Source organism: Mustelus asterias, chromosome 1 (assembly GCF_964213995.1).
Source record: "Mustelus asterias chromosome 1, sMusAst1.hap1.1, whole genome shotgun sequence".
NCBI classification, from domain to species: Eukaryota; Metazoa; Chordata; class Chondrichthyes; order Carcharhiniformes; family Triakidae; genus Mustelus; species Mustelus asterias.
Genome location: NC_135801.1, coordinates 192,301,154 through 192,322,741, shown reverse-complemented (window position 1 = coordinate 192,322,741; position 21,588 = coordinate 192,301,154). Strand labels below are relative to the sequence as shown.

The window sequence follows — 21,588 nt, the reverse complement described above, 5'->3', positions numbered from 1 at the left end:
CATGACATTCAACGGTGTTACCGTCACTGAATCCCCCACTGTCAACATCCTTGGGGTTATCATTAACCAGAAGCTCAACTGGACTCGCCACATGAACACAGTGGTTACAAGAGCGGGTCAGAGGCTAGGAATACTGCGGCGTGTAACTCACCTCCTGATTCCTCAAATCCTATCCACCATCTACAAAGCACAAGTCAGGAGTGTGATGGAATACTCCCCACTTGCCTGGATGGGTGCAGCTCCAACAACACTCAAGAAGCTCAACACTCTCCAGGACAAAGCAGCCCGCCTGATTGGCAACACATCCACAAACATCCACTCCAGCAATTCACCAAAGATCCTTAGACAGCACCTTCCAAACCCACTGCCACGTCCATCTAGAAGGACAAGAGCAGCAGATACCTGGGAACATCACCTGTAAGTTCCCCGCCAAGCCACTCACATTCCTGACTTGGAAATATATCGCCGTTCCTTCGCAGTTGTTAGGTCAAAATCCTGGAATTTCCTCCCTAACTGCATTGTGGGTCAGTCCACAGCATGTGGACGGCTGTGATTCAAGAAGGTGGCTCACCGCCACCTTCTCAAGGGCAACTAGGGATGGGCAATAAATGCTGGCCAGCCAGCGACGCCCATGTCCCACGAATGAATAAAAAAACTGATAGTTGAAGGAATGATATTTAAGATGGTGGAGCAGATGGTGATCAAGTGGGATGCTGGGCTGGGCTCCACCAGCATTGAGGAAGGGGATGTTCTGGGTGCCTTCTCATCCTGCTTGATGCTTAATCTTCTACAGCCATTCACAACAAGATATGACAGGACTGCAGAACTTTGATCTGATCTATTGGCTGCGGAATTACTCAGATCTGTGATAAAAGCTGCTTTTGCTGTTTAGTAGAATCATAGAATCTACAATGCAGAAGGAGGCCATTTGGCCCATCGAGCCTGCACCGACAATCCCACCCAGGCCCTATCCACATAACCTCACATATTTACATTCATAATCCCCCTGACACAAAGGGGCAATTTAGCATGGCCAATCAACCTAACCCGCACATTTTTGGACCGCGGGAGGAAACTGGAGCACCCGGAGGAAACCCACGCAGACACGGGGAGAACGTGCAAACTCCCCACAGTGATCCAAGCCAGGAATTGAACCAGGTCCCTGGCACTTTGAGGCAGCAGTGCTAACCACTGTGTCACCGTGCCGCATGTGTAGCTCCGTTGTCAGCAGATTGACACTAATTTTACTGACATACTCTTCTACACTTCTCATTGAATCGAGGTTGTTTGGCCTCATTTGATTGCAATGGTAGATTGAGGAACATTATGGGAGAGGAAATTGCAAATTGTGGTGTAATAAATTTCTGTTGCCGTTGATCCCCGTATTCACGGGGGAGGTGCCGGATGATTGGAGGGTGGCTCATGTTGTTCTGTTGTTTAAAAAAGGTTCCAAAAGAAATCTGGGAAATTATCGGCCAGTAAGTTTGACGTCGGTGGTGGGCAAGTTATTGGAAGGTGTGATACGGGATAGGATCTACAAATATTTGGATAGACATGGACTTATTAGGGAGAGTCAACATGGCTTTGTGCGTGGTAGGTCATGTTTGACCAATCTATTAGAGTTTTTCGAGGAGGTTACCAGGAAAGTGGATGAAGGGAAGGCGGTGGATGTTGTCTACCTGGATTTCAGCAAGGCCTTTGACAAGGTCCCTCATGGAGGTTAGTTAGGAAGGTTCAGTCGCTAGGTATACATGGGGAGGTAGTCAATTGGATAAGACATTGGCTCAATGGAAGAAGCCAGAGAGTGGTTGTGGAGGATTGCTTCTCTGAGTGGAGACCTGTGACTAGTGGTGTGCCGCAGGGATCGGTGTTGGGTCCATTGTTGTTTGTCATCTATATCAATGATCTGGATGATAATGTGGTAAATTGGATCAGCAAGTTTGCTGATGATACAAAGATTGGAGGTGTAGTGGACAGTGAGGAAGGTTTTCAAAGCTTGCAGAGGGATTTGGACCAACTAGAAAAATGGGCTGAAAAATGGCAAATGGAATTTAACGCAGACAAGTGTGAGATATTGCACTTTGGAAGGACAAATCAAAGTAGAACGTACAGGGTAAATGGTAGGACTCTGAAGAGTGCAGTTGAACAGAGGGATCTGGGAATACAGGTACAGAATTCCCTAAAAGTGACGTCACAGGTGGATAGGGTCGTAAAGAGTGCCTTTGGTACATTGGCCTTTATAAATCGGAGTATCGAGTATAAAAGTTGGAGTGTTATGGTAAGGTTATATAATGATGTGGAGATGCCGGCGTTGGACTGGGGTAAACACAGTAAGAAGTTTAACAACACCAGGTTAAAGTCCAACAGGTTTATTTGGTAGCAAAAGCCACACAAGCTTTCGAGGCTCTGAGCCCCTTCTTCAGGTGAGTGGGAATTCTGTTCACAAACAGAACTTATAAGACACAGACTCAATTTACATGAATAATGGTTGGAATGCGAATACTTACAACTAATCCAGTCTTTAAGAAACAAAACAATGGGAGTGGAGAGAGCATCAAGACAGGCTAAAAAGATGTGTATTGTCTCCAGACAAGACAGCCAGTGAAACTCTGCAGGTCCACGCAACTGTGGGAGTTACAAATAGTGTGACATAAATTCTGATTCTAGGATCGCATGATAAAGACTCAGGAGGAAAAAAGCAGAAATATTTATGTGAAATAGTGTGACATAAACCCAATATCCCGGTTGAGGCCGTCCTTGTGTGTGCGGAACCTGGCTATCAGTTTCTGCTCCGCGACTCTGCGCTGTCGTGTGTCGCGAAGGCCGCCTTGGAGAACGCTTACCCGAATATCAGAGGCCGAATGCCCGTGACCGCTGAAGTGCTCCCCAACAGGAAGAGAACAGTCTTGCAGAAACTGATAGCCAGGTTCCGCACACACAAGGACGGCCTCAACCGGGATATTGGGTTTATGTCACACTATTTCACATAAATATTTCTGCTTTTTTCCTCCTGAGTCTTTATCATGCGATCCTAGAATCAGAATTTATGTCACACTATTTGTAACTCCCACAGTTGCGTGGACCTGCAGAGTTTCACTGGCTGTCTTGTCTGGAGACAATACACATCTTTTTAGCCTGTCTTGATGCTCTCTCCACTCCCATTGTTTTGTTTCTTAAAGACTGGATTAGTTGTAAGTATTCGCATTCCAACCATTATTCATGTAAATTGAGTCTGTGTCTTATAAGTTCTGTTTGTGAACAGAATTCCCACTCACCTGAAGAAGGGGCTCAGAGCCTCGAAAGCTTGTGTGGCTTTTGCTACCAAATAAACCTGTTGGACTTTAACCTGGTGTTGTTAAACTTCTTACAAGGTTATATAAGGCATTGGTGAGGCCGAATTTGGAGTATTGTGTACAGTTTTGGTCACCTAGTTACAGGAAGGATGTAAATAAGATTGAAAGAGTGCAGAGAAGGTTCACAAGGATGTTGCCGGGACTTGAGAAGCTGAGTTACAGAGAGAGATTGAATAGGTTGGGACTTTATTCCCTGGAGCGTAGAAGATTGAGGGGAGATTTGATAGTGGTGTATAAGATTTTGATGGGTATAGATAGAGTGAATGCAAGCAGGATTTTTCCGCTGAGGCTAGGGGAGAAAAAAACCAGAGGGCATGGGTTAAGGGTGAAAGGAGAAAAGTTTAAAGGGAATATTAGGGGGGGCTTCTTCACGCAGAGAGTGGTGGGAGTGTGGAATGAGCTGCCAGATAAAGTGGTAAATGCGGGGTCACTTTTAACATTTAAGAAAAACTTGGACGGGTTCATGGATGAGAGGGGTGTGGAGGGATATGGTCCAAGTGCAGGTCAGTGGGGCTAGGCATAAAATGGTTCGGCACAGACCAGAAGGGCCAAAAGGCCTGTTTCTGAGCTGTAATTTTCTATGGTTCTATGGTTCTATTTCAAATAGTCTAATCCAGTGATGGGCAACCTCGGCTAGTGAGTGGGCCGCATGAGTGGCCCTCCTTCATTTTAGTGAGCTGCAAGATTGAAATCAGGCTTGTTCACTGTCCATCACCACATTAAATATATTTAGTACACATTGAGTTATAAAAAATGCTTAATCATTTATAGATTAATAGAACTGCCATTATTTTCAAATGGTATAAAGAAAATAAATATTTACACTTGGGACATGACGCACGGCTCTCACAGTCAATGTTGTGTTCAATCAGCACACACCTCACTTCACTTGCCCTTGCTTTACGTGCAAGTAGGAAGGGAAGGCAGGAACAAAACTACGCAGACAGAAATCAGCTGAATGTGGCAACCCTGCGCGTGAGTAACGGTCAACAAAATGTCTTGCGGACTGCATTCAGAACCCAGAGAGGCCACATGTGGTCACTGGGCAACAGGTTGCCCACCACTGGCCTAATCGGTTCTGAATTTATCCCATTTAGCATGGTGGCAGTGTCCCGAGACACAATAGAAGGCTGTCCTCAGTGCAGGTATGGGCATTCATCTGTACAAGGATTCCGTGACCACTTCTAATAATGTTATGGTCAGATGTAGTTGTGACAGGTAGTTTGGAGAGGAGGAATATGAGTAGGCTTTATTCGTTACTTTTGGCTATGTCCTATGTCGACGACCAGTGAACTCTTTGCAATGCACGTTGAGGTCCCCATGCAGACTAGATTCGGTGCCTTCTTTTTAAAGTTAAAGTTTATTTATTAATCACAAGTGAGGCTTACATTAACACTGCAGTGAAGTTACTGTGAAATTCCCCTAGTCGCCACAGTCCAGCACCTGTTCGGGACAATGAACCTAACTAGCAGGTCTTTCAGATTGTGGGAGGAAACCGGAGCACCCGCAGACACGGGGAGAACGTGCAGATTCCGCACAGACAGTGACCCAAGCCGGGAATCGAACCCGGGTCCCTGGCGCTGTGAAGCAGCAGTGCTAACCATTGTGCCACTGTGCCGCCCCTTCAAAGGGAATGGGAGTTCCTGGAATGCTCAACCGAGAGATGCTGGAGTCACTTCCTCCGTACTGTATACCACAGTATTGTGTGCGGGCTGTGTTTGCTGCCAACACTATGCAGGCACAGTTGTATTCTGTTGGTAGACCAGGTTGACTTCATAAGAGGCAATGTGCAGCAGGGTGCATGCATGGCCATCACTGACCCTGGCAGCAGGTGGAGAGAGTGTACGGACTGATGGATTTTGGAAACTTGTTTTACATGTGGCTGGAAGGGAAGGATTTGCAGACAGGAAGCTAAAATCTTCCTTGTGGAATATTTTACTGCAGTCATGTTGTGTCTCATTATGTATTGTAAGATTCAATATTGCTGATGCTGCTTTTGCCCCCACTCAGCTTCCTGAAGCTACACCGCGCAGGCAATGATGTAACTTGCTTGTGAGTGGTGCTTTTCTATAGTTGTTTATTCATTCGTGGAACATGGGCGTCGCTGGCTGGCCAGGATTTATTGCCCATCCCTTGTTGCCCGAGGGCAGCTGAGAGTCAACCACATTGCTGTGGCTCTGGAGTCACATGTAGGCCAGATCAAGTAAGGAAGGCAGATTTCCTTCCCTAAAGGACATTAGTGAATCAGATGGGTTTTTCCAACAATGATTTCATGATCATCGGTAAACTCTTAATTCCAGGTTTTTTTGCTATTGAATTTGAATTCCACCATCTGCCGTGGCGGGATTCGAACCCGGGCCCCCAGAACATTAGCTGAGTTTCTGGATTAATAGTCTAGCGATAATACCACTAGGCCACCGCCTCCCCGCTAGGCCATATTGCCTCTCTTCATTCTTCCCCCTTCGGAGTTCCAGGCTGCAGGCTGCAGCAGTGACACCATTGGATATCTGCGCATGCTGAAACTGTTATTGATGGCCATCTTGCGCGGTCATAGTGCGTTGGCAGGACATTATGCTGCGCTGCCACCTCTGGTGGGTTTGTCGTGCCATTGGGACAGGATGGAGGAGTCTGGGAAATTGATAGGCATGAACCTGTGAAGTGACTGCCCCAGGCTGTTGCTGGATAGTCTCCCAATTTTGGCACAAGTCTCCAGGTGTTTTTTTATTCACTCGTGGGTAATGGGCATCGCTGGCTAGGCCAGCATTTATTGCCCATCCCTAGTTGCCCTCCAGAAGGTGGCGGTGAGCTGTCTTCTTGAAACACTGCAGTCCATGTGCTGTGGGTCGATTCACAATACTGGACATTGCACAGTAGGACTGGGTTGGCTGTGTCTCTGCTGTGCCTGAAACCAGAGCCTAATTTGATGCCAAGTAATCCATTTGGTTTGGTTTGCATTTGACCTTTTTGCACTGTTTCGATGCAACTGAGAGGCTGTACTTAGTTCCAGAAACACTGTTTCCGCATTATTACAGTATCAAAATCCAATCAGGAACCATAGCCAAAGATCTACACGAGGCAGTGCACAACTTTAGGTAAACAAGCTCAACAGTTCTCAGAGGCAGTAAACGTCAGCGCACTCAAACAGTATGTTGCAATGACAGCACTTGCACAAACAGAATGAGTCACCCATATTATTAACATGATCGTTTTTGATTGGAACAAGTCGTGTCATCTTGCCTGGCAAGATGTTCTGTAGAATTCGTGCAAAGCCTCAGGCTCCTGTGGGATGGTTTTTATCTTGTTAGTGCTATCCTGTTCTAATTTATGCAGTTGACCCAGAAATTCTAAACAATTTCACCCTGGTTGTGCTGGAACTGCCTGTGCTCTGGCGTAGAAGGACTGAGGGCACAGTGTGATAGGATTCAGGGTTTCCCACCATCAGTGACAAAACATCCTTTCATATATGGGTGGGCGTATTGTTACATTATGCAAATGTGCTTGGCATCTAGTGTTGGCATGGACACTGGAGGAGCCATTTGAAGTTTAAAGGGGCCAGAATTTTTTTTGTGCATATTTTGTAAACCTTTGACAAACAGTACAGGGTCCACACCATGCAGTGCAGTCGGCCTCTGGAGCCTGTGACAGAGGTGTGCCAACATTCTCGCGCACTCCTGATAAAAGTTGAAGAGCCCACCTATTAAACGTGGGTGCTGTGATTGCAGACGATGGACCAAGCGGGAGTGGAGGGGTTTGGCAGTGTGGGGGGCTGTCCTATCATTACAATCGGCGAAGGTTCGCTGAAGTGGAGAGTCCAGCCATCTGACATTTGTCATTCTGACCGGGAACGTTTTTTAAAGTTCAAAGTTTATTTATTAGTGTAACAAGTAGGCTTACATAACACTGCAATGAGGTTACTGTGAAAATCCCCTACGTGTGGATTCATTTTCAGGTAAAGTGCTGTAATTGGGTTTCTCTGGGCTGGGGTGGGGAAGGTCAGATTGGATCATATTGACTCTCAGCATGATGTGGTGTGCTGGCATGGAAGTTGTACAAAGAAGAAAGAAAAGTGCAGCACAGGAACAGGCCCTTTGGCCCTCCAAGCTGTGCCGACCATGATGCCCGAACTAAAAACAAACCTGCCGTTACTCGGTTCGTATCCCTCTACTCCCTCTCTATTCATGTGCCCATCCAGATGCCTCTTAAATGTTGTTAATGTGCTGCTTCCACCACCTCCTCTGGCAGCACCTTCCAGGCACCCACCACTCTCTGCGTGAAAAACCTCTCCCTCACACATCTCCCTTAAACCTTCCCCCTCTCACTTGGAACCTGTGCCCCCTTGTAATTGACACTTCCACCCTTGGAAAAGACCTCTGACTGTCCATCCTGTCTATGCCTCTCATAATTTTGTAGACCTCTCAAGTCTCCTCTCAGCCTCCGCCTTTCCAGTGAAAACAATCCTATTTATTCAACCTCTCCTCATAGCCAACACCCTCGAGACCAGACAACATCCTGGTGAATCTTCTTTGCACTTTCTCCAAAGCTTCCACATCCTTCTGATAAGTGTGGTGACCAGATCTGCACACAATACTCCAAATGCGGCCTAACCAAGGTTTTATATAGCTGCAACATGTACTTGAACAAGATTTTACTGTGATGACTTTGTAGAAGAATAGTCTTTACAGGCTCACAAATGATGCATGGTCACTTTACAAACAATAAATGGTACCTCTTTTTGTTTTTGAGATTCCTGGTATGCAGTTGAAAACCTGCTTGTTAAACGTTGTGCCTGTATGCACATGTTAAAACTTTAGCCATAAATCAGCCTTGCCAACAGGTTGTCCATCGTCCTTTGAAAGATCACCGGACTGGAGGATATGTCAAAAACCAAATGATTGTACTTAAACAACCCTTTATGTGCGTTGATGGTCATGTACTGCTTTGAATCTTCCTCTTGCAAGCAGTTGTTGATATACCTGGCTCATGTCCAGCTTTGAAAACGTCTTGCCTCCAGGCAAGAGTTGAAAACAAACCTTCCACCCTAGGTAATGGATAAGCATCTAACTTGGAGATCTGGTTATTGGTGAGCTCAAAGTTTATTTATTAGTCACAAGTAGGCTTACATTAACACTGCAATGAAGTTACTGTGAAAATCCCCTCGTTGCCACACTCCGGCACCTGTTCGGGTACACTGAGGGAGAATTTAGCATGGCCAATGCACCTAACCAGCACGTCTTTCGGATGTGAGAGGAAACCGGAGCACCCGGAGGAGACCCATGTAGACATGAGGAGAACGTACAGACTCTGCAGAGAGTGACCCAAGCTGGGAATCGAACCCGGGTCCCTGGCGCTGTGAGGCAGCAGTGCTAACAACTGTGCCAATAGTCACCAGGTATGCGCACCATACCATCGTTTTTAAGGACAGGAACGATTGGAACCTCCCAATGAGAAAACTGAGGAGGCTCAAAGATTCCAAGCCTTTGCAGCCATTCCAACTCCTCCTCCACTTTCCTAAGGCATTGTCCTGGGCTTGAAAAAATGCAGAGTAGCCTGAGGACCTACTTACAACTTACCACACAATGTACCTGATCCATCCTCGAACATATCCAGATACCTTGGTCATCTTCATGTGCTTGATCTTCCCCTAGTTCAATGGAATTTTGCTGAGCCAGTCACACCCTAGCAAACTGTTCTTCCCTTTGGCCACAAAGAGGCATGCTCCTGCTGCTTGACTATGATACGCATTATGTATTGCCAACGCCCCGAGCAAAGGTGTGGACTCTCCGGTGTATGTCTGAAAATTAATCTCTGGCAGAGTAAGGGTTGGCATTCGGTTAGAGCCCCACATCCACTTGTATGTTTCATCACTAATCACAGATGCGGAGGCTCCTGCTTCTACTTCCATCTTGATTTGATTACCATTGACTGTAGTAAAAATAGGCTGTGCTCATGCCTCATTCACATTAAACATGCCGTAAGCTTGCTCCTCTGTCTGCTCTGAGCTGTCTAGGTGGTGCGTCGCTGATTGAAGCTTCTTCAAATTTAAATTTTCTTGCTCAGAATCTACTTTGCTGTTCGACCCTTGCATTTCTTCGCTAAATGCCCCTTCTTGCTGCACTGGTGACAAACAGCATCTATAAATTTGCAGTGATTCATGCAGTGTGGCCCACCACATCTAAAACACTCCACTGCTTTCACCTTTTTGCTTACAAACTCTTTTTTTATTTAAGAACATAAGAAATAGGAGCAGGAGTAGGCCATCTAGCCCCTCAAGCCTGCCCCGCCATTCAATAAGATCATGGCTGATCTGAAGTGGATCAGTTCCACTTACCCGCCTGATCCTTATAACCCCTAATTCCCTTACCGATCAGGAATCCATCTATCCGTGATTTAAACATATTCAACGAGGTAACCTCCACCACTTCAGTGGGCAGATAATTCCAGAGATTCACCACCCTCTGGGAGAAGAAGTTCCTCCTCAACTCTGTCCTAAACTGACCCCCCTTTATTTTGAGGCTGTGCCCTCTAGTTCTAGTTTCCTTTCTAAGTGGAAAGAATCTCTCCATCTCTACCCTATCCAGCCCCTTCATTATCTTATAGGTCTCTATAAGATCCCCCCTCGGCCTTCTAAATTCCAACGAATACAAACCCAATCTGCTCAGTCTCTCCTCATAATCAACACCCCTCATCTCTGGTATCAACCTGGTGAACCTTCTCTGCACTCCCTCCAAGGCCAATATATCCTTCCGCAAATAAGGGGACCAATACTGCACACAGTATTCCAGCTGCGGCCTCACCAATGCCCTGTACAGATGCAGCAAGACATCTCTGCTTTTATATTCTATGTAAGAAGTTTAACAACACCAGGTTAAAGTCCAACAGGTTTATTTGGTAGCAAAAGCCACACAAGCTTTCGAGGCTCTAAGCCCCTTCTTCAGGTGAGTGGGAATTCTGTTCACAAACAGAACTTATAAAGACACAGACTCAATTTACATGAATAATGGTTGGAATGCGAATACTTACAACTAATCCAGTCTTTAAGAAACAAAACAATGGGAGTGGAGAGAGCATCAAGACAGGCTAAAAAGATGTGTATTGTCTCCAGACAAGACAGCCAGTGAAACTCTGCAGGTCCACGCAACTGTGGGGGTTACAGATAGTGTGACATGAACCCAATATCCCGGTTGAGGCCGTCCTTGTGTGTGCGGAACTTGGCTATCAGTTTCTGCTCAGCGACTCTGCGCTGTCGTGTGTCGCGAAGGCCGCCTTGGAGAACGCTTACCCGAATATCAGAGGATATTCTATTCCCCTTGCGATATAGGCCAACATCCCATTTGCCTTCTTGATCACCTGTTGCACCTGCAGACTGGGTTTTTGCGTCTCATGCACAAGGACCCCCAGGTCCCTCTGCACAGCAGCATGTTGTAATTTCTTTCCATTTAGATAATAATCCAATTTACTATTATTTCTTCCAAAGTGAATAACCTCGCATTTGTGAACGTTATACCATTTGATGCAGTGCCTCTGCCTGGGCACCAACATTAGCCTTTTCGCTTAATATCTTTTGCATTACTGGTAGCCATTTACCTGCTCTGCGAAATTTCTAGAAACATAGGAAGATTACAGCACAATACAGGCCCTTAAGCCCTCAAAGTTGTGCCGAACATGAGCATACCTTAGCGATTACTAGGCTTACCTATAACCCTCTATCTTACTAAGTTCCATGCACTTATCTATAAGTCTCTTAAAAGACCCTATCGAATCCGCCTCCACCACCGTTGCCGGCAGCCCATTCCACGCACCCACCACCCTCTGAGTAAAAAACTTATCCCTGACATCTCCTCTGTACCTACTCCCTAGCACCTTAAACCTGTGTCCTCTTGTGGCAACCATTTCAGCCCTAGGAAAAAGCCTCTGACTGTCCACTCGATCAATACCTCTCATCATCTTATACACCTCTATCAGGTCACCCCTCATCCTTTGTCTCTCCAAGGAGAAAAGGCCGAGCTCACTCGACCTATCCTCATAAGGCATGCCCCCCAACCCAAGCAACATCCTTGTAAATCTCCTCTGCACCCTTTCTATGGCTTCCACATCCTTCCTGTAATGAGGCGACCAGAACTGAGCACAGTACTCCAAGTGGGGTCTGACCAGGGTCCTATATAGCTCCAATGAAAACAACCCAAGCCTACCCAATCTCTCTTCAGAATGTATCAACTCCACATAGACAATTACCCAAGGCTGGAATCGAACCCAAATGAGGTGAAGCAGCGCTCCATTCTTATGAGTGTATGTGGGGCGAAGACTTATAAGTTGATGAGGAATCTGGCCATGCCAAGTGTAATAAGAAGTCACTCAACACCAGGTTAAAGTCCAACAGGTTTATTTGGCAGCACAAGCTTTCGGAGTCTCAGGCTCCTTCTTCAGGTGAGTGAGGAGTTGTGTTCACAAACAGGGCATATGTCTGTATGTGTTAGTTTGCGTCTGTATATGCCCTGTTTGTGAACACAACTCCTCACTCACCTGAAGAAGGAGCCTGAGACTCCGAAAGCTAGTGCTGCCAAATAAAGCTGTTGGACTTTAACTTGGTGTTGTGAGACTTCTTATTATACTTGGCATGGCCAGATTCCTCATCAACTTAAAAGTCTTCGCCCCACATACACTCATTGCTGCTTCACCTCATCTGGGTTCGACTCCAGCCTTGGGTAATTGTCTATGTGGAGTTGATACATTCTGAAGAGAGATTGGATAGGCTTGGGTTGTTTTCGTTGGAGTAGCGAAGGCTGAGGGGCGATCTGATGGAGGTGTACAAGATTATGAGGGGCATGGACAGAGTGGATAAGGAGCAACTGTTCCCTTAGTTGAAGGGTCAGTCACGAGGAGGCAGAGGGTCAAGGTGAGGGGCAGGAGGTTTAGGGGGGAACGTGAGGAAAAACGTTTTTATCCAGAGGGTGGTGATGGTCTGGAATATGCTGCCTGGGAGGGTGGTAGAGGCGGGTTGCCTCATGACCTTTAAAATGTATCTGGATGAGCACTTGGCGTGTCATAACATTCAGGTCTCTAGTGCTGACCTAGTGCTGGCAGATTGGAAGAGGTGGGAGTTCAGGTATTTCTTGTGTGTCAGTGCAAAGTAAATGGGCCGAAGGGCCTCTTCTGCACTGTGTGATTCTATGACTAGTTCGGTGGAATTACATTTGCCAACTTCCAGTTCTGAAAGAACTGTTCCAGGATCTATAGAATTTTGGAAGATAACCACACAGGCAATCACCTGAGGCTGGAATCGAACCCGGGTCCCTGACGCTGTGAGGCAGCAGTACTAACCACGGTGCTACCGTGCTGTCATTATCACATCACTGATTGTGCAATTTTGCTTTGCTACGATGTTTCCTACATTACAATAGTGACTTCAACAGCACTTCATCGGAAGTAAAGCATTTAGGGATCTCCTGAGGTTGTTAACGCAGGTTCCTCTTTCTCCTTTCTCTCTCTCTTTCTGTCATTTCATTGTTTTATTTCTGATGACAGTCCCACCCAGCTATTGCCATTCAGTCGCTCACATAGAATCAGCAGAATTGCATACCTGGCATTTATGCCAAGTTAGCAGGGTGTTGTTCTCTAAGTAGTATTATGTATGTGGCAGCACTGGAGAGAAGTGTTTTGTCTCTGCTTGCATAGCCCAGAATTAATGAGCAGCTAATTTGAAAACCTTAGTGATTTTGTTTATCCAACTTGCGGATTCAAACTCACCCGGGTAGAAATTGGAACTCGGGATTGTTTTCTGGTGAGAAGTGGAGCAGCTTCCCAGAGCTTGCCAGGTTCCATGTGCCAACGATGCCGGAAGTGCATCTCACCCCAAATTAGGTTGGGGGAACTAGTTGGCGGATGCCTGAAGCATAATGTTAATTAAGGGGGCTTAATCCCTGTTTGAGGACCCTTTGCTGAAATTGGACTGTTGTGTGTGGAGCAAGAATTGGGATTGCTCTTCTCCAGTTCTTGGGAGTGACTTGAAAAGCTGCTGTGAATAGAAAGTATGTTTTTAAAGTAAACTTTCACATTAAGGCAAGATGAGCAGACGTACTCCTTTCAGCTCCACAACACTCCTGCAATCCATTGCCAGCCTTAATCTGCTGTCAGCTCCATTGATATAATGCAGATGGATTTGCCTGTGGCAGTCTTTTGAATGAGCTATTCACTCATCTGCTCTTTTTCCATCGCTTTGCAAAATATATGTATCATTCACTTACAAAATGTTCTATTGAAACTGCTTCCGCCACTCCTTTCAACCAGTGCATTCCCGATCGCACCTCTTTGTTTAAAAAACAATCTCTCCTATTTGACTCTTTTGATTTTTTTTGTCTTGCTAGATGCATCTCAAAGCTTGCAGGGTTCCTATAAATCTCAATTCAGTCTTGCATCACCCCTAACATCTCCTGCATTTCCTCTGGCACCCTCCTAATGCAAGCTGAGAACACATTAGCAGTGTTTTGTGCAGTTGTGTTTTGTTGAAAAAAAAGACATTTGGTTGAAGCTTTTCATCTTGCACTCATCAGGATGGTTACAAGAATACCTTTTTGATTCGATTTGATTTGTTATTGTCACATGTATTAGCATACAGTGAAAAGTATTGCTTCTAGCGTGTTATACAGACAAAACATACCGTTCATAGAGAAGGAAAGGAGAGGGTGCAGAATGTAGTGTTACAGTCATGGCTACGGTGCAGAGAAAGATCAACTTAATGCAAGGTAAGTCCATTCAAAAGTTTAACAGCAGCAGGGAAGAAGCTGTTCTTGAGTCGGTTACTACGTGACCTTAGACTTTTGTATCTTTTTCCCGAAGGAAGAAGGTGGAAGAGAGAATGTCCGGGGTGAGTGGGGTCCTAAATAAGGCTGGCTGCTTTGCCGAGGCAGCAGGAAGTGTAGACAGAGTCAATGGTTGGGAGGCTGGTTTGTGTGATGGATTGGGCTTCATTCACGACCTTTTGTAGTTCCTTGCGGTCTTGGGCAGAGCAGGAGCCATACCAAGCTGTGATACAACCAGAAAGAATGCTTTCTATGGTGCATCTGTAAAAGTTGTAGCTGATATGCCAAATTTCCTTAGTCTTCTGAGAAAGTAGATGCATTGGTGGACTTTCTTAACTATAGTGGGGGGACCAGGACAGGTTGTTGGTGATCTGGACACCTAAAAACTTGAAGCTCTCAACCCTTTCTATTTCGTCCCCATTGATATAGACAGGGGCATGTTCTCCTTTAAGCTTCCTGGAGTCAATGACAATCTCCTTTGTTTTTGTTGACATTGAGGGAGAGATTATTGTTGCCGCACCAGTTCACCAGATTCTCTATCTCATTCCTGGACTCTGTCTCGTCATTGTTTGAGATCCGACCCACTACGGTGGTGTCGTCAGCAAACTTGAAAATCGAATTGGAGGAGAATTTGGCCACAGAGTCATAGGTGTATAAGGAGTATAGTAGGGGGTGAGAACACGGCCTTGTGGGACCGGTGTTGAGGATGATCGTGGAGGAGGTGTTGTTGCCTATCCTTACTGATTGTGGTCTGTGAGTTAGGAAGTTCAGGTCCAGTCGCAGAGGCCCAGGCCACGGAGTTTGGAGATGAGTTTCGTGGGAATAATAGTGTTGAAGACTGAGCTGTAGTCAATAAATAGGAGTCTGACCTAGGTGTCCTTGTTATCTTGGTGTTCCAGGGTTGAGTGCAGGGCCAGGGAAATTACGTCTGATGTGGACCTGTTGATGTCAGGGGAAATGATGACTTTATCCTGCATGAGAAGTGAGTGCTGATTGGTTGGTGAGTGGACTCTGAGCAGTGGTGGCATTGCCAAGGAGATTGCACAGTTAATTGCCAAGCACTGTTTGGAAAGCTAATGGCATTTGCTACCAAATAAACCTGTTGGACTTTAACCTGGTGTTGTTAAAACTCTTACTGTGGAAATTTAAACCCAGGCAACTTGACTTTTGATTGGTCAAGGCATTACGCTGAGGAATAAACCCAGCGAATGGCTATCACTTATTTTGTTTAGCAGAAACAGGTGCAATGTGCTCTCTGTCGCAAAGGAATGGGCCCTTCGTATTAATGTATGCAACCTCTAGACCATGCAGATGTCTGAATCATACAATCATAGAATCATAGACACACAGTGAGTTCAAACGACAGTCTCAAATTGGGTGTCAGTATAATCTTTTGCATGCTGAGGATTATTCAGCAAATGTTGTCCAATCATTGAATCAAAACTAATGTTGGACACTGCTGTGCATTTTGCATGGGTTGATTGGGTACAGTCTGCTGCCCATTGGAAACAGTGGCTGGGACATGCTGCTTGTTATGATCCACTAGTCTTTGGGCTGTACGGCCTATATACCTAGCATCACACTGCAGTGAGGTTCACATATCACATTACTGATTTGTGTAATAGGCAGAGCATCTTTTTGGCTTGACGGCAGAATCCTGTTGGTCGCATATTCCACTAGTGTTGCTACTGCATAACAGCAGCATGAAACAGCTAGCTCCACCTGTTGCTCATATTTTTCATATACCTTGCCCTTTTCAAACAGTGCTTGGCAATTAACTGTCAATCATCATTAGCTAGTGTACTCTCCATGGCAACGGCTCTACCAACCAGAGTCCACTTTGCAACTCCCAACATTCTTCTCATACAATATAAAATTGTTGTTTCCCCTGACGTTGGTATTCTTGCGATTATCCCTGATGAAAAAATGTCTTTTTTCAGCAGCACTTGAGTTCTGTAACTACCAAATGACTGGTTGTGATTTAAATCAATTTTTAAAAAAGAAACAGTGATGTTAGCTTTGTGCTACAATACGGTACGGTTATTTATAGCTCAGGTCTTACGGTAATTACATAGCTCCTCTGCTGTCAATATTCAGGCAGCTTGATCAGGATTCCCTTGTAGCATTTCATAGAATCATAGAATCCCTACAGTGCAGAAAAAGGCCACTCGGCCCATCGAGCCTGCCCACCCAGGTCCTATCTCTGTAACCCCACGTATTTACCCTGTTAATCCCCCTGACAATGAAGGGCAATTTAGCATGGCCAATCCATCTAACTTGCATAACTTTGGAATGTGGGAGGAAACTGGAGCACCTGGAAAAGACCCACGCAGACATGGGGAGAACGTGCAAACTCCACAAAGACAGTGACCCGAGGCCAGGAATCAAACCTGGGTCGCTGGCGCTGTGAGGCAGCAGTGCTAACCACTGTGCCACCGTGCCGCCCACATAAGATCATAAATTATGCTGGGATTGGCTGCTGAATGTAAGTTTAGAATAAGGTGGGTAAATATACCATTTGCACTAAGCATGGAGCCCTCGGCCTCAGAAACAATGTTCGGTAACCAGACTTTGTTGAGTTGGCTGACGTAAAGCACGAGCATTGCTATGGCTTTGCAGTTCTCTTCAGCAAGGGGGAAGAAACAGCAGCCAGACAGGTTCCTGCTCCAGATTGATATCCGGCATTGGTCAGTGTGTATATTTCAGGACAGAAGACAGGCCATCGCTGTGATGCTCTCCACCTTAAAATAGGCCGTAAGCCTCACTTTCCGGCTTGCACACAAAAAATTATTGCCTGCATTCAGTAAGCTTCCACAAATAGCAATGACGTGGTCATCTCTTGGTTGAGAGATGACAACTCTAAATGAACATTTCTCATGTTCTCATTTTCTATGTTCTATTCGGGTGGATTCTCGGAGGCTTTTTCCCAGGGCTGAAATGGCTGCTACGAGAGGACACAGGTTTAAGGTGCTGGGGAGTAGGTACAGAGGAGATGTCAGGGGTAAGTTTTTCACTCAGAGGGTGGTGGGTGAGTGGAATCGGCTGCCGTCAATGATGCTGGAGGCAAACTCGATAGGGTCTTTTAAGAGACTTCTGGATGAGTACATGGGACTGAATAGGATTGAGGGTTATAGGTAAGCCTATATATAGACCTAGGTAGGTAAGGACATGACCGGTGCAACTTGTGGGCCGAAAGGCCTGTTTGTGCTGTAGTTTTTCTATGTTCTATGTTCATCAGTATTTACTATTGAGTTAGCGAACTTGGAGAAATAGCGATGTCTTGAGGAGTGTACATATTAGAGCAAACGAGGTGTTGGAAGTCTTAAAGCGCATCAAGGTAGATGAATCCCTGGGACCTGATGAACTGTATCCCAGGACATTGTGGGAGGCTAGGGAGGAAATTGCGGGTCCCCTAGCAGAGATATTTGAATCAGCGACAGCCACAGGTGAGGTGCATCTGAGAGCATCTGAGCTCTCGATGTTCAGCTTATCTGAAAGCACCTCCGACAATGTCGCATTCCTTCAGTAATGCTTTGGAGTCTCAGCCTAGATTTTGTGCTTAAGCTTCTGGGGTGTAACATGAACCCATGACCCTCTGACTCAGGAGTGTGGCTGGTGTTGATTGAACCAAATGAGGGAGTGGGAAAGTAAAGATTCAGAAAAAACATCCAATCATTGATCTTTTTTAGACCAAGCTGCTGAAGCCAATTATTTGGAGCTGTTATGATGCAGTCACCTCGTGCTGTGCAGCACTTCCGTCGTTTAAACAGTATACGTGTAAAAGGCACCATTCTGATCTCATTAAAACTTTCATTCCAATGTACATTTCAACTCTGTCAACTAATTTGAGATAAGCACAGTGGCACAGTGGTTATAACTGCTGCCTCACAGCGCCAGGGACCTGGGTTCGATTCTCGGCTTGGGTCACTGCGTGGAGTTTGAACGTTCTCCCTGTGTCTGCATGGGTTTCCTCTGGGTGCTCCGGTTTCCTCCCACAGTCCAAAGATGTTCAGGTAGATTGGCCATGTTAAATTGTTCCTTAGTGTTCCAAGATGTGTAGATTAGTGGGGTAAAGGGATAGCAGGGATGGGGCCTGTGTAAGATGCCCTGTGGAGAGTTGGTGCTGACACGATGGGCTGAATGGCCTCCTTCTGCACTGTTGGGATTCTATGAAGTTAGAGCATTGAATCTGGTTTACTGATATCTGACTTTCACAGCAGCTGACAGGCTAAAGGCTGAAGAGACTTTATTCTGTGTAAAAATGTCTCTGATCTGAGGTAGCAAGAGGATGAAGCGGGTTGTTGATCTCATCCCTCCATAATCATGGAAAAATATCATATATAGTACAGGAGAAGGCCATTCAGCTCCCTTGCCCTTTCTGAGAGCTATCCAAATAGTCATTGTCCCCTGCTTGTTCCCATTGCTCTACTGTTTGATTTTTTCTGTTCAGTTATTCATCCGATTCCCTTTTAGAAAGTTGCTACTATATCTACTTTCAAAGAACAAAGAACAGTACAGCACAGGAACAGGCCCTTCGGCCCTCCAAGCCTGCGCCGATCATGATGCCTGCCTAAACTAAAACCGTATGCACTCACGAAGTCCCTATCCTTCCATTCCCATCCTATTCATGTATTCATCTAGTTGCCCCTTAAATGCTGCTATTGTACCTGTTCCCCACCACCTCCCTGGGCAGCGCGTTCCAGACATTCACCACCCTCTGTGTAAAACACTTGCCTCACACATCTCCTCCAAAGTGTTCCCCTCACACTTTAAACCTATGTCCCCTGGTACTTGATTTTTCTACCGTAGGAAAGAGCAGCCCTTCACCAGCCCTTTAAGCAGTGCATTCCACAATGTGTGGATAGAAAAATTCCTTGGTGTGAATTTTCCCATTCCGCCCACCATGGGGATTGTAGCAGGCGAGGAGCGGACCATGGCAAGGTCCATTGACCTCGGATGGGATTTTGGGGTGGGATTTTGGGGTGAACGCGACTTGCAAATCCCGCCCTTTGTCTCACCTCTGGTTCTTTCACCCACTTCTGTATCCTATGGCTATCCACACTTCTCTCACTGGAAACAGACTCGGCTTATTTACTCTATCCAAAACTTCATGATTTTGAATACCTCTGTTCAATCTCCCCTCAACTTTTCTTAATGGACACTTTTACCCAGAGGGTGGTGACGGTCTGGAATGCGCTGCCTGGGAGGGTGGTGGAGGCGGGATGCCTCAGATCCTTTAAAAAGTATCTGGATGAGTAACATTCATTACATTCAAGGCTATGGGCCAAGTGCTCACAAGTGGGATTAGGTGGGCAGGTCAGGGCCTTTCATGCGTCGGTACAGACTCGATGGTCCGAAGGGCCTCTTCTGCACTGTAGTATTCTGTGATTCTGTGTGTTAAATATTGTTAGGATACACGAGTGTTGGACTTTATGTAATTTAGGACTTTGTGCACGTATCAATAAAGGACAAGGGACTATCTTTTTAATTTAATTTGTTAATTTGCCCATTTATTTATTGTAGTACTCGATAAACAGGGATGGCTGGGACATTAGCTATGAGAAGAGGTTGGAAAAACTTGATTTTTTCTCACTGGAATGACGGAGGTTGAGGGACGACCTGATAGAAGTCTGCAAGGTCATGAGGGGCATGGACAGAGTGGATAGTCAGAAGCTTTTCCCTAGGGTGGAAGAGTCAATTACTAGGGGGCATAAGTTTCATGTGCGAGGGGCAAGGTTTAAAGGAGATGTACGAGGCAAGTTTTTTACACAGAGAGTGGTGGGTTCCTGGAACTCGCTGCTGGGGATGGTAGTGGAAGCAGATACGATAGTGACTTTTAAGGGGCATCTTGACAAATACATGAATAGGATGGGAATAGAGGGATATGGTCCCCAGAAGGGTAGGGGGTTTTAGTTCAGACAGGCAGCATGGTTGGTGCAGGCTTGGAGGGCTGAAGGGCCTGTTCCTGTGCTGTAATTTTCTTTGTTCTTTGATAGCATGTGGGAGGAGAGCTGAGACTGAACAAGTCAATTAACTCTTTCGATAAAGAAAAGCTCTGTGTCTGGGTTTCTGCTCCAGCCACCAGCTAGTCAATCTCTCCTCATACATCAGTCCCATCATTCCCAGAATCAGCCTGGTAAACTTCGCTGCACTCCCTCGAGAGCAAGAACATCCTTCCTCAGAAAAGGAGGAGGGTCCATGGACATTCCCATCCTCAGTGATGATGGAGTCCATCACAAGAGATGTGGCTGAAGCTTTTGTAACCACCTTCAGACAGAAGTGTCAAATGGATAATTCACTTCACCCCCTCCTGAGATTGCCACTACCACAAAGTCAGTCTTCAGCGAATTGAATCACTCCACCATGATTATGAAGAAATGACTGATTTCTCTGGATATAGTAAAGACTATGGGGACTGACTAATCTTTCCTTCAAAATTTAGTTGTTGTGTACAGCGTTAAATTTTTGTGTGTGATTGTGCACATCATTTATCACAGAGCAAGGTCAATGTGGTACTTTGCAGAGTGATATGTGGCCATGTACCAGACAGCTTAACAGGAGCATTGCTCCCAACCCTGTCCTGGCTGTGGTGCTAAAGACCTTTACTCCAGAGCTAGCTGATACCCCAGCCAAGCTGTGCAGTACAGCTACAATGTTAGCATCAACATAACAAAATGGAAAATTGCCTAAACTTATCCGAATCACAAAAAGCAGGACAAATCCAAGCCATCAATTATCATCCCATCAGTGTTCTCTCAATTATCAGAGAAGTGATAGAGTCATTGAGTCGTACAGTGCTGAAAAGTTATTTCGGTCCATCGAGTCTACACTGACAACTACTCCTAAAGTCATGCTAATCCCATTTTCCTGCACTTGTCCCATATCCTTGAATGTTATGATGTTTCAAGTGCTCATTCAAGTACTTTTTAAAGGTTGTAAGGTTTCCAGCCTCCATTACCTTCCCAGGCAGTGAATTCCAGATGCTCACCACCCTCTGGGTGAATTTTCTTTTCTCAGATCCCCTCCGAATCGCCTCCTCCTTATCCTAAAGCTGTGCCCCCTTGTGATTGACTTCTCAACCAAGGGGAACAGCTGCTCCCTGCTCACCCTGTCCATACCCCTCAATCTTACACACCTCAATCATGTCCTCCCTTAGCCTTCTCTGCTCTAAACAAAACAATCCAAACCTATCCAATCTCTCTTTATAGCTCAAGTGCGCTAAAGCAGGGATGGATATGGATTCTATTCTGAGGTTGAAAGGAGATGGTTTAGGTTGGTGAGCTGGGAACAGAGGGATGTGACTGAGGCAGATGAACAGATGGCCTCAGTATTTGAAACAACCAAGTCCATTAGTTTGCACTTTTTGGAGGTGAGGGTATATGAGAAAGTGGGGCAGTAACTTCAGGATGTGAGGGAGCAACATTGCATGAGGCAGGGGT

At 45.8% G+C, this 21,588-nt stretch overlaps 1 protein-coding gene across 1 annotated transcript in view; it reads left to right on the top strand.

Moving 5' to 3' along the window:
* Nucleotides 1–21,588, top strand: part of sema4f (sema domain, immunoglobulin domain (Ig), transmembrane domain (TM) and short cytoplasmic domain, (semaphorin) 4F) — a 208,237-nt gene that overhangs the window by 137,047 nt on the left and 49,602 nt on the right. The window lies entirely within an intron of this gene.